Genomic DNA, 17,278 nt, shown 5'->3' on the forward strand with positions numbered 1-17,278 from the left:
TCCTCCTTTGCAATCTGGATGCCTTTTATTTTATTTTTTTCTTGCTTAATTGTCCTGGTTAGAACCTCCAGTACAATATTGAACAGGAATAGTGAAAACAGACATTCTTTTCTTGTTCCTGATCTTAGGAGAAAAGCTTTTAGTCTGTCACCATTAAAAATGATGTTAAAACTGAGAACAAACTGAGGGTTGATGGGGGGTGGGAGGGAGGAGAGGGGGTGGGTGATGGGTATTGAGGAGGGCACCTTTTGGGATAAGCACTGGGTGTTGTGTGGAAACCAATTTGACAATAAACTTCATATATTGAAAAAAAAAAAGAAAGAAAGAACAGCAAAAAAAAAAAAAAATGATGTTAACTGTTGAGGTGCCTGGCTGGCTCAGTCAGAAAAGCATGTGACTCTTGATCTTCGGGTTGTGAGATTACTAAAAAAAAAAAAAAGAATGATGTTAACTGGAGTTTTCATAGATGTCCTTTATCAGGCTGAGAAAGTTCCCTTCTATTACTATTGAGTATTTTTATCATGAAAGAGTGTTGGAGTCCTTTAAATTCTTTTTCTGATTCTATTAAGATGATTATATGGTTTTTGTCCTAATTCTGTTTTTTCAAATATATTTATATATTTTGAGAGAGAGAGAGAGAGAGCAAGGGAGGGGTAGAGAGAGGGAGAGAGACAGAATCCCAAGCAGGCTCCGCACTGTCAGCGCAGAGCCCGATGCAGGGCTTGAACCCATGAACAATGAGATCATGGTCTGAGCTGAAATCAAGAGTTGGAGGCTTAACCAACTGAGCCACCCAGGTGCCCCTGTCCTAATTCTATTAATATGGTATATAATTATACTGATTGATTTTTGGATGGTAACGCAACCTTGTATTTCTGGATAAATCCTACCTGGTCATAGTGTATAATCCTTTTTATGTGTTGCTGGATTCTGTTTGCTAGTTTTTGTTTAAAATTTTTATGTCTACATTTATAAGGGATATCTTTGTAGGTTTTTTTTTTTCCTTGTGCTAATTTTGTATGGAGGGTAATACTGTCCTTGCAGAATGAGTTAAGAAGTATTCCCTCCTTTTCTGTTTTTAAAAAGAGTTTAGATTGGTTCGTCTTTATATATTTAATATAATTCACCAGTGAAGCCATCTGGGTCTGGACTTTTCTTTGTGGGAGGATTTTGATTATTACTTCTGTCTCTGTACTTATCATAGTTTTGTTCAGATTTTCTATTTCTTCTTGAGTCCATTTTAATAATTTGTGTCTTTCTAGGAATTTGTCCCTTTAATTTTTTTTTTAATGTTTATTTATTTTTGAGACAGAGACAGAGCATGAACGGGGGAGGGTCAGAGAGAGAGGGAGTCACAGAATCTGAAACAGGCTCCAGGCTCTGAGCCGTCAGCACAGAGCCTGACGAGGGGCTCGAATTCACGGACCGTGAGATCGTGACCTGAGCCGAAGTCAGACGCTTAACCGACTGAGCCACCCAGGCGCCCCTGTCCCTTTAATTTAAACTATCTTATTTGTTGGCATATAGTGGTTCATAGGATTCCCTTATAAACATTTTATTTCTGTAAGGTTGGTATTCTTGGTACTATGTCCTCTCTCTCATTTTTTATTTTAGTAACTTTAATATTTTCTTTTTCTTTTTTTTCCCCTCGGTCAATCTAGCTAAAGCTGTGTCAGATTTTTTTTTTTTTAATTCAGGAAATATTTATTGAGACCTACTCTGCCAGGCATTGTTCTGTTTTTTTGTTTTTGTTTTTACATTTTTTTCCTTAAAAAATTTAATTCCAATATAGTTAACATACAGCATTATATTAAAAGGTTTGTCAGTTGTGTTATCTTTATCTTTTCAAAGCATCAACTTTTGATTTTGTTGATTTTCTTTAGTATTTTTCTATTCTTTATTTCACTTATTTTGTTTCAGTTTTTATTTCTTTCCTCCTGCTTCCTTTAGGTTTTGTTTGGTTTTTTTCTTATTTATATTTTTATTAAGATATAATTGACATGTAACATTATATTGGTTTCAGATGCACAACAAAATGATTTGGTATTTGTACATATTGTGAAATGATTATCCCAATAAGTCTAGTTAATACCTGTCATCACACTTAGTCACAAATTTTTTTCTTGTGATGGGAACTTTTATAATCTACTCTCCTAGCAACTTTCAAATATATAACTAATATAGTCATCATGTTGTACCTGACATCCTATGACTTATTTATTTTATAACTAGAACTTTTTACCTTTGACCCCCTTCACACCCATCTCACACATTTCTTAACTACTTAAGGTGGAATATTAGTTTACTTATTTGAGATCTTTCTTCTTTTTACTTTTTATTATTTATTTTTTAAATATTTTATTTTTAAATTTTTAAATGTTTATTTTTAAAGGAGAGAGAGACAGACAGACAGACAGAGCATGAGCAGGGGAAGGGCAGAGAGACAGGGAGACACAGAATCTGAAGCAGGCTCCAGGCTCTGAGCTGTCAGCACAGAGCCCGAGGCGGGACTTGAACTTACCTGCTATGAGATCACAACATGAGGTGAAGTCAGATGCTTAACCGACTGAGCCACCAAGCCATCCCTTAAATATTTTATTTTTAAGTAATCTCTACACCCAACCTGGGGCTTGTACTCATGACCCCCAAGATCAAGAGTTGCTTTTTCCTCCAACCGAACCAGCCAGGCACCCCACCTTTCTTCTTTTTAAATATAGATGTTTACAGCTGTCAATTTCTCTCTAAGCACTGCTTTATCTGCATCTCATAAACTTGGTATGTTGTGTTTTCATGTGTACTCATTTCAAAGCATTCTTATTTTCTTGTGTTTTCTGCTTTAATCTATTGGCTATTTAAGAGTGTGTTCTTTAATTTCCACATATTTTCTTCTGTTAATTGATTTCTAATTTTATTCCATTGTGTCCAGAGAACATACTTTGTATTACTTCAATCCTTTTAGATTTATGGCCTAAAGTTTGGTCTGTCCTGGAGAATGTCCCAGGACATTCTGTGGGTATGCTCACAGCCCTGTGCATGTATGTGGAATTCTAGATTCCCAGAATATAAGGGCACTTTTCACAGCCCTCTATGGACATTCCATTCTTGTGTCTACTTTTAAGTTTAAGTTTGGTGAGCATTTACTGTGTGCTAGGCCCAGGGCTAGGTCTCATGAACCTCTTTCCCTGATTCTTATAAGAATTCAGTTGATTTTTTTATTGGAGCATTTACTTTATGGATTAAAAGGCTGGGGCTCAGAAAGGTGAAGCAATGTGCCCAGGGGCGCATAGCTGGTTGAATGGTGAAGTTCTTCTCTATTTCCCATGCCTCTACTATACCAGTGTTTTGACATCACAAGATGATTTGAGGTAATATACAATCACTTAACAGTTTTAATTGCGCGCGTGTGCGTGTGTGTGTGTGTGTGTGTGTGTGTGTGTGTAATTTGTATACTCAATCCATGCCTTTACGTTTAGGACAAGGCATAAATCCGTGATTAACTTTGAAGAGTTAGTCAATCTAAAAACAATTTTAAGGGCACCTGGGTGGCTCAGTCATTGAAACATCTGACTCTTGATTTCGGCTCAGGTCATGACCTCAAGGTTCATGGGATCAAGCTTCATGTCGGGCTCTGAGCTGACCGCATGGAGCCTGCTTGAGATTCTCTCTCTCCCTCTCTCTCTGCCCCGCCCCTGCTCTCTCTCTGTCTCTCTCAAAATAAATACATAAATATCAAAAAATTAAAAACAGTTATTAAATAATATGTGGTTACGGGCGATATCTGTCGGGACAAAAGTTGAGCATGACGGAAGTTGGCATGACACCACATTCTGCCCACACGCCCTCCACTCTGACATTGGGAGTTAGGGTGGGGGAGGGCAGAAGGCGTGTGTATACGGCACCATCCGGTAGGATTTTCTGTGATAACAGAAACATTCTGCTATCTGTACAGCCCAATATGGTAGCCACTGACCACATCAAGTACTTGAAATTGTATTTAATTGTAATTCTTTTAAATTCGAATTCATACAGCCACGTGTGATTAGCGGCTGCTATATTGGAGAGGTCAGCCACGGCCAATTTCAGCTCACCTGCTCCACAGGTCTGCCGGCTTCACTGAGCTGGGAGTTGTCGTCCCAGAAGCTCGTACCGAGGAGAGCAGCAGACAAGGCTTCTGCCTCTAACTCTGGATTGTGTGGCTATTTGGTCTTGCCCAAAGGACTGAGTGTTTTCATGCCTCGGTTTCCTCATATGTAAAACAGGACTAATAATTACTGCCCCATGCATCACATAGGCTTATGATGAGGGTCATGTGACTAATTTAGGAAAGAAAGTTTTATGAACCATTAAGTAGTGGAGAAATGAAAAAAAAAAACCATCTAAAAATATTTTCAGAATAGATGAGTTTCTTGGAACAAGTGTGGCCAGGCTGGGCTGGGTGTGGGGAGGCGGTGTGAGTGAATTTGGGGTCATGGAATCTGACCCACACTACAGCCTGGACCTCGGCTTGTCCTCTAGACCACACAGCCTGGGTCTGAACTCGCCTGTGGGCTGTTCCAGAGTAAATGCATCAGATGATATGATGAGAGGCCCTCGGGGAACCCGTACTGACCTCAGGCTGGATCCACACCATTTTCCCGTGGTTTCCCCTACCTCAGTAAATGGCAACTCGAGCTTTCCAGCAGTCTTCCTTGAGGCCTTTCTTTCCCTCCCATCCCACCCCTGAGGACTTGACTTCTATCCAGAATCAGCCACTTCTTACCATTCTCACATTATCACCAGCTCACCCCGGAGCTATCATAATATCCTCCTATCTGGTCCCACCCTTGACCCTCTACAACAGCATCTTTTCCCCTATAATCAGGGAGATCTTTTCCAATGCTAAATCAGATCAAGTCTGCCTTAAAACCCTGTAAAGGCTTCCTGCTCCACGGGGGAAGCCTGCATCCTTCTGGTGGCCCACAGAGCCTACCTACCTGTTCCCTCTGACCTCCTCTCCAAATACTCCACTCCAGCCATCCAGCTTCTTGCTGGTCCTTGAACACATTAAGCCTCAGGGCCTTTGCACTTACTGGCCCCCTGCTTGGAATGCCCTCCTGCCAGATACCCTGTTGGCTCACCGCTAGTGCCTCCAGGTCTCTGCTCAAATGTCACCTTATCAGAGGGGATTTCTGTGTACACCTGACAAAATGATCATCTCTGTCTCTGGCCCTTGCATGCCAACTTCCCGAGGACAGTGCCCGGGACGTACTTGGCAGTGTCATTCTTGCGGATGAATGATGTTCTGGGCAGATGGGATCACTGGCAGCTCAGGAAACTTGCTATGTGGTTTGGACAAACTGCCCTCTTTGGACTTCAAATGCCCCATCTGCACAATGAGGCCTAAATAAGGGACGGCACAGTCTTGAAGATTGCTCACAGTTTGAAAGAGTCCTTAGGGCCCCCGATTCTGCTCTTGCGTTTGCCTGATGTTGGTGAGGTGGCCCTCCAGAGGGGTGTTGGACCTCGGGCTGGCTGAGGCATCACTTAGGAAGGAGAAGGATGAGATCGAAGGTTGGGCCCCTGGGGTGGTCCACAGGGCCAAAAGACAACTTCTGCAGAACATGGGCCTCTTGGAAGCTGCTCCCTTGGCCTCGGATCCTTTTAGATACTTCAGTCCGGGTCCCCTGGGCCTGTTTTGTTTTGTTTTGTGTTTAAGGTCCTCAGGGGCTCCTCTCATCTTTCTTGCTTAGAGGCACGGTGGCCTGCCGCTCCCCTTCTGGTTTATCAAGTCTAGCCCCCAGCACTTCCTCTCCCCACTTCCTGAGCAGTATTTCCTTAGGATTTTCTGGCATTTCTTTCTCCTCTTCTGGGAGGTCTCATCTCCCCACCATCCCCTCAGACCCCAAACTGCAGAGCCCCACTCCCCCCGCCCCGTTTCTCATGGACATGGGCGTGTGTCCAGGAGCCAGGCCCGTCCCCTCTGTTCCTCCCTTTTCTTCTCCAGCCGCACAAGGGGCTGTCTGCTGCTTGGGCTATTTTTATCCCAGGAGCTTTCTCAAGGAGAGAGCAACATGGTCCCCGAGCCAAAGCATGGGGCTGTGTCCCTGTGGAAAACCTCCCCTCATGGGGAAAGAATCTGGGGTTTGGGGTTTTTTTTTTTTGGGGTCCTGGCTTCAAGCCTTCAATTTTTGTGTGTTCCTTGCTAATTTATCAAGGTTTCAGTTGTTGAAATGTTGTGTTTTTATAGGGACGAAGGCAACACCAGATTATGAGTCAGGCTTGGATGTCGTCTCTTGTGTTATTGTGATCAGCCTGCGTTTGGGGTTTTTTAAAAAAACTTCTTACCTTATTTCTGTCAATAGTGGAGTGGAACAAAGAGGTATAATGAGGCAGGAGTGGCAGTGCAGAGCAGAGCTAATATGTCCTGAACACCCACTAGCATCAGATTCTGTTTTCTATGCTTACAAGGCCCCTAGGAAGAAGGGACAGTTAGTGTCCAGGTTTTATATGTGGGGAAACAAAGACTCAGAGAGATCAAACAACTTGCCCAAGGTCTTCCAGGAACACACGAAAGAGCAGAGATTTACCCCCAGGATTTGGGAAGCAACTGATGGCTCAGCTTCCTGGGTTTAAGTCTTGGCCCTGCCACATGGTAGCTGTGTGACCTGAGGCAAGCAGCTTCACCTCTCTGAGCCTTGTGTCCTCACCTGTAAAGTAGAGATCGTAATACTGGCCTTATGGGCATTTGGGAGGATCCAGCGAGATGCTGTGTAAAGGGCTTGGGGCAGAGAAGAAAATATATGTTGGCATCTGCACCCCCCCCCCCCCCCCCCCCCCCGCCTTTCCTTCTGGGTCACAATCGTTCCAAAGAGCCAGCTGCCTGTCGGGCTCCCCAGGCATGTCTGTGGAGGTTCCTGCACCTTGTTTTTCTTGTCCTGGGAGTTTTCCTTTTCCTCGGCCTCAGAGAGTCTGAGGTCTGGACAGTAGCACCCTTTGAAGATGGCTGTTTTTGTGGAGAGGAAAAGAGTAGGGAGAGAAAGAAAAGGAAGTGTCGGCGGAGATTCCAAGGGTTGTGAGTCTTAGTGCTGTCGCTGCGTTCGTTCATGTACTCTGAGAAGCGGGCACCACAGTGCAATTCAAAATATAGCATGTTTATTGGAGGCAACACCTGCGAAGCATGACTGGAGGGGGCAGGAGGAGGCGGGGAAGAGCCTTCAGACCGTGCTTTCCTGGGAGAGAAGAGAGAAGGAAGGGGAATGAGGGATAGAAGACTCTTGCATTGCAAGACAATTGCAAAAAAGGCTCCGCCAGGCCGATGAGGAGTCCTTGAGCCAAAGTAGGCCGATGGAGGAACCCCACGTCTCCCGGGAAGAGCCTGTGCTGCTGGCACCCTGGTCCTCCATGGGCTGGGAGCAGCCTGGGGGAAGCCAAAGCGGACCGCAGGGAGACTGCAATGGTGGATCCAGGCGGACAGTAGCTGGGGCCGTCAGTCCATTAAGCCCCACCCGACAAGAGATCCCAGTGGTCATTCTCACAGCCACCGGCTTGCTTACTCACTGGGCAACCGTGGGAAATGTGCTGAAGCTCCCTGACCCTCAGTCGGCATCTGTGAAAAGGGGATGATGATAGTATATCCAGGTCCAAGGACTTGTCTCCGTGTTCCACTGCTGTGTAACAAATCATCCCTGACAGTTTTGGCTTAAAAGAGTGATGTATTATTACTCATGATTCTGTGGGTTAACGGGGATAGTTAGGTAGTTCTGCAGCTTTGCACGTTATTGCTAAGGTTCCTCGCAGGGGCTAAAATCAGATAGGCCCTCCTGGCTGGGACCGGATTGTGCAAGGTGCCTCCCAGCCTCCAGGCTGTCTCTCCACATGGCCTCTCCCCACTACGTGGTCTAGCCTGGGCTTCCTTACAGCATGGTGGCTGGCTTCGAAGGACAAGCATTCCAAGAGGACAAGCCCCGGGGCCTGAGCACTTGTCACACCTCTGGCTGGTACCAGGCATGCTAATGTCCCATTAGCCTAAGCGCATGGCATGGCCAGTCCAGGGGACCACCCAGGACATTCACAGGGCTGTGGGAGGGGAGGGAAGTGATAATGTTGTTAAGTGCTTCAAACACGCACCCAATGAAGAGTGGCTGGAGCCTCATGAAATTGCTCTCAGAAGGGCTGGAGGGTGGGGCTGGGGTGGGGTGGGGAAGGGAGGGTGAGGGGGGGCCCTCTCTGGCCCTGAGGGGAATTAGAAGACTGGGCTGGGGGGAGGAAAGATGCCGGAAGCTGTGTGGCCAGAAGGATGCCCAAGAATTCCTAGGAAGAAGGGAGGTGGTAGGGACCAGCTTCATGGAGTCTGGGGATGGGGTGTGTGTGTGTGTGTGGGGGGGGGTGGTTAACTTAGGTCAACAGAAGCCCAATAAGTCGGGGCAGGCCTCTCTCTTAGGGGCAAGAAGACGTCCCGCCGAGAAGTTTCCTGGTGGGAAGGATATGGCACATGTGGTGTGACTGGAAGAGTCCTGTGGAAGCTCCGCTCATCATTTCCTGGGTCTGCCGGGTGAGAGTCACAGGAGTCAGCTCCCTCCAGAACATTCCTTGTAACTGCTTCAGTCTTGAGAAACTGGTGAGTGTGTAGTACAGCTCAGTAGTGATGGATGGAAAGAATGAAGGTTTAAATGATGGGGTGGAGGAATGCTTTGGTGGCTGGATGGCCGGACAGAATCTGAAAGAGGGGAGGCTCCAAATTTATCTGTTATTTCACATAATCTTCTCAACCACCTTCCCTTATGTCTTCACAGATGAGCAGCTGATGCCCAGAGATGCTTAACAACTTAGAGCCACACAGTGTGTAGGTGGCTGAGCTGGGACTTGAACCCCAGAACCCTGATAACAGCTCAGTATAGATCACATCACACCATATCCCATACAGAGAAAAGGGACATCTCAGGGGACCACAGCAAACAGGGCCAGAGAACAAGTAGATGAGTCTGGCACCTGCCAAGGCCAGTCAGCCCCGCCCCCACCCCCTAGGGAGCCGGGCCACCCAGTCACCCCACTGCTGCCATCTCCTGCCTGCTCTCCCCTAGTATACCCAGGGCCGAGGTCACTGGGTCTCCCTCCCAGGACCTGGGCTGTTGAAGGGGGGGGGGCCTCCACTTTGAAGGGTGGGTGACATGCATAGATAGTGTCACTGGAAAATGAAACAAAACTCTTTTCTTTGTGCCCTCGGCAGTCTACCAAGTCCTGGGCAGGGGGAGAAAAAAGCGTTTGGAACAAACTCCTCTTTGATGGCCGAAGTAGGAAGACCTTGGGGGAAAAGCAAACAGAAAGAAAAGTCTGACCTAACTGAGCCACAGCTCTGGCAGGGAGAACTGCTTATTCACGTTTGAAGAGCTATCGAATGCTGGCAGCATATTAAGTGCTGAAGGCAGGGAGACACTGCCATCCAAATAAATCTAGGCACAGTAATGAGATGGAGAAGCCGGAGGGGAGAGCATTGGCAGGAGAGGTGGGGTGGTGGGGAGGGAAGGATCGGGGAGGCGAAGGGGCCGGCCAGCATTCCAGGCAGTGGGTTAGGGTGGCGGTTTCCCTAGCAGACCCACTTTGTTTGCCTTGGAATGTGGTTCTCTATCTTGGGGAGTCTGATGAAAGCCGTGGCCTTTAGCATCCCTTTGCCAAACATACGCGCAGATAAAATGTGGGGTGGGAGGAGAGACCCCCTGCGTCCCTGCCACACAGCCCCTCTGAGACAGTGGTTCTTAACGAGTGGCATTCACCTTCCTGCCCGCCCCAGAGACACTGGTTTTGGGGAAAAGCTTCCCAGGTGATTCTGACATAGCGTGCTGGTTGAGAATGCTGTCCAGGGGCTCCGGGAACTCCAGATGAAGTTCTTTTCGGGAGCAAAGGTTTTTTTTAAGCTAGCAGTGAGAACAAGGGAATCCAAGCCAGGAATGTACCTCATATAGCTGGAGGTGTCCTTACTGGTTTGGGACCCCCAGCCAGCTCTACAGGGCAGTTAGTGATTCACATACCAGCTCTGGAAGATCTGTGCTGCCTTCCCGTCATGCTTAGATTCAAAGCCAAAGTCTTTATCGAGGTTCACAAAATCTCACGAGATCCTTTCCTCAAATACAGCAAATACATGCTCCTACCTCAGGGCCTTTGCGCTTGCTGCTCCCCCTGTCTGGACACTGTTTCCTCAGAGAGCCCCATGGGTTACTCCCTCACTTTCTGTGGGTCTTTGCCTAATGACCTTATCTAAATAGCATTCCTTCCCGCTGTTGATCCCTTACCCAACTGGAGTATTCCTCACAGCATTTATCCAACCATATCTATTCATATGTGTCGTTCATTTTCTATCACCTGCTTGAGAAGCTAAATTGCAGGAGGGCTGTATCTGTTTTGTGGCCATCCTTGTCACCAGGACCTAGAATAGTGTCTACCACATGGCAGTTGCTCAATAAATATCTGTTGAATGGCTGAATAATGCTAATGTGCTCCTCCCGGTTGTCCAACAGGATGCGAATGCCATTTTCGAATTTGGTTAAAACCGCCATGTAAACAGTGAGCTGCTTTTTGGATCTGTTTCCCATATGGATTCCCATGTAAACTGTAAACAGGTAAACAAAGAGCAGTTAGTTACCTGACACCTACTATATGCCCAGCCCCCACAGGCTAAAGGGAGGTACAAGCAAAGAGTCTTTCTCTTCAAGGTCCTTAGGGTCCTGTCAGGTATGAGTGCTAAGGTCAGAATACCCAGGTGGGCAGCTGCTCAGGACCTTGAAAGACAGCAGTCGCTGCTCTGAGGGGCTGGCGGGGTCAGAGGGGCTTAGTGGAGGTGTGCCCTTTGAGGAGCAGGACCCAGAGGGCAACCACGCGGGAACCAGTAAGGTACCTGGCTCTGAGGCCCTGCCAGAGCAAGATGAGTTGCGTGAGCCAGAGCCACGGGCCCCTGACATCATGGCGTCTCTCCTCCACCTCCCTGCTTGGGGTTGCCTCATACAACCCCGAGACCCGGCCAAACCCAACAGGACCGTTAGGGGACTGGTGCTTTGGGCAAGTACCCAGAGAACACTGGGAAGAAGGCCTGGATTCAGACATGCCTGGAGTCAGGCATCGGTGCAGGTGGCGTAAACTCGGATAACGTTGAGGAAAACTCGCTGGGTCTCAGTTACCCCACTTGTAAGGTGAGGCCAAGGGCACTCTCCTCACTGGATTGTGGGGAAGGCCAGAGATGTGGAGCCGGAAATGTGGATGTGGACCTCTCGACCCATGTCAGCAGAGAGAGCCCCTCATTACAGACTCCCAGGTTCTGGTCACAGGTGTGTACGGGCCACAGTCTTCCGGGGTAGCACCCCCCCAACTTAGTTTCATGGCTGTCTTTGCTTGAGAAGGCACAAAAGACCGTTTGTTTGCAGCCTCCTCCCCCTTCTGCCTTTATCTCTGTGCCTCAGGCTCCTCTCTGAAGTGGATCTTCCTGTGACCTAGTGGCTACTTAAAAGATCAGGGGACTGAAATCAAGGGGGTAAGAGTGATAGAGACAGGGAGATGGTGGGGGTGGAGGGCGCCTGGGTCCCGTTCTTGAGGGAGGAGCTCTGCCTTTCCCCCACCCCTCACTGCCTCCCTGCTCGCTTTCCAGACCTGGAAAGAGAACCCAAGGGCCTTCCAAGTTAGGCCACGCCAGGCACAGGACTTGGAATCTTTCTTGCTTTGCTTTTGGAACAGAGAGATGCCAAAAGCAGCTGGGGAGGAGGACGGAGGGAGGAGCAACAGTGCTCCTCCAATCTGGATTCGAATCCTACCACTGATGTTTTCTAGTCGTGTGACAATGGCCAGGGCACCCCACCTCTCGGAGCCTGGGGTCCTCTCTAGAAGCCCGAGACCCCCAGGAGAGCCTCAGAGCACAGGGCGGCGGTGCGTTAGAACGGGTTGTGTCGCCGATCCCTCGCGCGGCGCGCGAGCCGCTCGGTGCCCAGGCTTCCGCGGGTGCGCACTGCGCGCACCGGGCCGGCTGCTCCGGGAGGGCGCGGCCCTTCGCCCACCTTTCCTCGTCCTCCCGCCCGGGCTTCGCCGCGCCTGGGGAGGTGGCGGCCCTGTTCTCCGAGCCAGAAAGGAAAATAGGGGTTTCGCGCCCCCTCTTGGCGAATCCATGTTACGGCTGTTGTGGTCGGAAGTGGGGCCACGGGAGAGGCTCTGGCTGCCGCAGGTTGTGGGCAACGTAGGAGGTCGTGGAAAATGGGGGTTTTCCTCTGGACAAGTCTTCACTCCGCCGTCAGCGTTCACCTGCTGCTGACAACTAATTCCCTCAATTCCGTCTCAACCGCTGATAAGTTGCCAACAACACTGAACAAACACTTTATAACCAAGAAGCTCCTCTGTGCCTTGAAACTATGGCAGAACCAGAGGGGGACGCAGACCTTAAATTGCATATGACATCCGTCCATCCGTCCACCCACCCATCCGTCCACCCATCTGTCCACCCATCCTTCCACAAATATTGAGCTTCCCTAAAGGCCAAGCACTGTTCTTTGCCTTTGAGGAACATCAGTAAACAAAACAACTGAAGAGCCTTGGCCCTCGTGGAGTTTATGTATGAGAAGGGGGAAGGATAACAAACAATGCACATAACAAATAAGAAAATATATGGTACACTTGGAGGAGAAAAGTGCTGTAAAAAATGACAGATAGAATAGGGGAGGAGGTACCACGGTGTGGCGAGGGTGGGAGCAGGTTGTGGAACAAAGTAGGTGATCATAGTAGACCTCTGGGGGAAGGTGACATTTGAGCAAAGACAAGGAAGTGAGGGAGTGAGCCAACCAGGTAATGGGGGCAGGGCAGCGCAGGCATCAGAGCTCAGCTGGAGCAAAGGCCCTGGGCACACTCCCTGGCTTGTGTGCTTTATACCCTTGGCATGGGCCCCTACACCTACCTGGGGAGTCAGGGAGGAAGATTCCTTGGAGGAGCATAGACTTAGTCTGCCGAGGAGGTGAATCTGTGAGTGGGCTTTCTGAGTGGAGGGAACAGCATGTACAAAGAATGAATGAGAGATCCTGGCATGCTGGGAGAGTTACGGGAGGGTCAGTGTTTGGTGTTGTCGCCTGGAGGCGGAATGGAAGAGATGTGCAGAGAATGGGATTAGGGAGGTAGGCTCTCATCGATTATTCTAGAACCTGATATGCCACATGAATGAGTTTGGATTCAGAGGTTGCAAACTGATGGCTGAGGGGCTGACATAAACTGGTCAAACCATTTTGCTCTCTTTGCACATTTGTTACCATTGTGTCCCCGAGGTATTTGAGTTTATAACCCCTCAAAAAAGGGGAGCCATTGGAGGATCTTAGGCACAGGAAAGATGTGATCAGATTTTTCCATTGGAAGGTATTCTGGGGCTTCTTGAAGCCAGGGACTTTTTCCTGCATTCTGATAGTCTCAAGGTCTAACACAGCCTAACACAGGATCTAACACATGTATCATGGGTACATAATAGGTACCCAGTGAATTGTTTTTATAGCTTTAATGAGTGGGGGGTGAACAAATAAATGACACAAGGAATGGGCCGTCAGGGCGGGCCAGGCTGGGGGACATGTGAGGTCTTAACCCTCTGCAGTAAAGTGCCAGCCCACAGCTCATGCTTCCTCTCACTGCGGAGTCTGCCTGGGCAATGTGTCTCCAAGAGTAGTCCATAATCACCTGCCATGTTTGTTTTAGAATGCAGACTACCAGGCCCAAGTGTAGACGTACTGACTGGAATCCCTTAGTGGAGCCCAGGCATCTGCACATTAAACCAACACCCACTAAAGTTGGAGGAGAGTCGCAAGGCAGGGTGTTTTCAGACTACAGCCTGCCTTTGGCCTTGCTTCTGTTTGTTGGCCCTCAGGGAAAGCAGGACAGGAACTGTCAAGCGTGAAACTGATAAGCCCACACATAGAGTTATGTAGTAGTTCTCTCATTTTGGCGTCTATCCTCTGATTCAGCCTCCACATCACCCTCTGTGAGGTAGGTTTCTTGATCTGCCCCTTCGACAAGGAGTAACTGAAGACCGGAAAGACCCGCAAGGATATGCTGACAGGTGAGGCTGGGGGGATTGGGCCCGGGCTTTCTGGCAGCCGGCCACTCCAGTGCCTCCTTGTCGAGTTGTCCTTCCTGCCCTAGGTTAACCCACTTCGACCTGTTCTCAATCATGGCCTCTCCAGAAATGGGGAAAATTAGTAGCTCATTTGTGCTTTAATTGAGATTTGCTCCTCGAGTGGTTCTCAAATGCTGGTAGTATTTGAATCACCTGGCCGTCTTGAGCTACCACACGGCCCCGGCCCCAGCCTACTTCTAAGAGCTCCTGGCTCTTTATTACCTCTCCAGGTGGTGCCAATGCCTCCACAGTTTGAGAACTGTGGCTCAACGTGTGGTTCTTCCATGTGTGGATATTGCTGAGCCTTTCCTGTAAAGATGCGAAGAAAGGCCATTTTAGGTAATGGGGAGCTCCTGGGGAGATCCCTGTGGAAGGGAAACGGTGGATCTTATTATTGCCCTTGAAACTACTTTGTACTTAAAAGCAGAGCATGCGGGCACAAAGCAAGCTTAGTGACAGGAGGAGGGTGGTGGAGAGGTCTCTGAGCCCTGACATTCAAGGACAGTTTCATCAGGCATAGTAAGGATTTGAGGCTGGAGAAGAGATGAGTGGAAACAGAGATAAAGGTAAATGTGGAAGGGTAAGGAGGGGGAGCCGTGGGACATGGAGTGTGAGAGGGGCTTTGGACGAGACATTGCTGTGGCTTCAGCTGGGGCTCCTGGACCCCCAGTGGGGTAGGACCCACCATCTGACTTAGGTTTTGGATTCCCAAAAGTGAGTACCAAGTTTTGAAGGTATGTGCACCCTTCCAGGAAGAGGCCTTGAGGGAGGATGGGGCCTGGGGTTAGCAGACTTGGGGTTAAAGCTCCCCTTTCCCATCCTACTTGTGTGAGTCACCTCCTTCTTTTGGGCCTCTGGTTCTTCATCTGTAAAGTGACGCTAATGGCAGTGCTCTGCTAACAGAGTCCTTTTGAGGATTAAATCACCCAGGCCAGAGCTTGGCTCCGACAGTGCTCACTCAGGGTTAGCTGTCACTGATAATATTGTGATTTTGGAGAGTTTTGTGCCCTCCCCCCCTCCAAAAGTTTACATCACTCATACTCATCCTGGATATATTGGGGGGCCTTGTTGAATTCAATGGACTGTAATAAATTATGTCATTAGTTGCTCCATCCGAAAGCTGGGAATAATTCTTATCACCTAGAGGTTAGGATCAAATGCTGCGTGTGGCTGGGGCTGCTGGGCAGCCGCTAGGCTCACTCATTAGGTAAGTGACCCGGGTTGAAAATGCTGGTCTAGTGTTTACTACCAAAGTCTGGTTGGCATATGTGTGCAACACAGGTGAGGCTGTGTTCCGATAAAACTGTATCTACAGAAACATGAGTCGGGCCTCTATTCTGTCACTACACTAAAGTCTCTTGTAGATCATCTGCGAATTCTCTAGTGTCTTCCAGGCAGACACTAGTAATCTGTAGATAGCAGAACTCCAGATTGCCTTGTTCTAACTCTAATTTCTTTCCTTGCCTAATCTCGGCCAAGACCTCTGGTACAATGTCAGCTATTTGACAGTGACAATGGGTGGCCTTTCCTTTTGTTCAGGAGTTCAAACCTTTCAGAATTTCCCAAATGAGTAAGAGTCTGGCTTTTTGGCTGAGAGATGTCTAATGTTAAAGAGGTATCCATTCATCCTATTGTCTAAGTCAAGAATGGGTGTCTAATTTTGTCAGATGTCTTTTTAGTGTCTATAGATCAAATGATTTTTATTCCCCTAGGATCTTAAGGAGAAGTTCATTCAAATCATAGGGTTGAACCATCCTTCCATTCTGTATGATCCCATTTGGTCATAAGGTTATGTTACGATGCGTTTGGAGTCTGTGTGCAAAGTGCTATTCAGCCTTTAAGTATTGATAATCTGATGATAGGTAAGACTTGACCATAGTTCTTCTTACAAACTTCATCAGATATGTTATTGTTTAGTTGTAAAATGTGGGTGTTTTTCCTCTTCTCTGTACAGTTTAAATAGAACTGGAATAATATACTTCTTTAAATATATGATAGAGTTCCTGGTGAGACTGTCTGGACCAGTTACTTTTTTAGGGAATTAGTCCTTTGATAACTTCTATGTAAATTGATTTCTTTTGACTTTATTTCTCACCTGGGATTAGGATTAATAAACTACATTTTTAAGCTAAATTAGTAATTTCATCCAGACTTAAACATTCTCTATATGTGCTTTTTTTTTTTTTTTTTTTTTTGAGAATTGGCTCTTCATTTCTTTCCTACTATAAATAATTATGTAAATGTGCTCCTGTGTCCTCGGCACCTGCCCCCATATGGGTCTTTCCACTTAATGGGCTAGCACTGGAAGCAAACTTACTTGGCTATTTATATCCTAACAGAATTTTAAATTAGCTACAGCTGCATTTGAAAAACCTGCTTCCTAAATATATTAAAATTCCTAAGTGTACAATTTGAACTATGACAAACGGTATAGCCATGTAACCACAACCTCAAGTTATAGATCACGTCGTCTCCCCAGAATGTTGCCTGTACCACATTGCTGTCATTTTCCCAACCTCCTCCCCAGGCAACCTCTGTTCTGATTTTTATCACTATGGGTTACTTTTGCTTGTTCCATAAGTAGAACTGTACAATGTGTACTGTGTCTGGTTTCTTTCACTTGGTTGGCCTTAGCTTTTAAAGGCAAACTTACTTGCTCAGATTAGTAGTATCCTCTGCACAAATCTAGTCCCTCTAGCAGGGAGGAATTGGTAACACCTACTGAAATATTGATCCTTTGATGGCTACAGGATTCTAGGTTGGGAGTTATTTTCTCTCTATATGGTGAAAATAACATTTCAGGGGTACCTGGGTGGCTCAGCCGGTTAAGCATCCTACTTCAGCTCAGGTCATGATCTCACGGCTCGTGAGTTCGAGCCTTGCGTCGGGCTCTGTGCTGACAGCTCAGAGCCTGGAGCCTGCTTCAGATCCTGTGTGTGTCTTTCTCTCTCTCTGCCTCTACCCTGCTCACACTCTGTCTCTATTTCTCTCAAAAATAAATAAACGTTAAAAAATTAAAAAAAATAAAAGAACATTTCATTGTTTTCAGGTTTCCGCTGTTGGCTGAAGTCAGCTTTTGGTCTATTATTCCTCTGAGGGTAACTTTTTTTCTTGGCTGATTTTTGAGATGTTTGTCTTTTTGTAGATATAAAATCTCCTAAATATATACGTATATACATA

This window comes from Panthera tigris, chromosome D1 (genome assembly GCF_018350195.1).
Source record: "Panthera tigris isolate Pti1 chromosome D1, P.tigris_Pti1_mat1.1, whole genome shotgun sequence".
In the NCBI taxonomy this organism is placed as follows: Eukaryota; Metazoa; Chordata; class Mammalia; order Carnivora; family Felidae; genus Panthera; species Panthera tigris.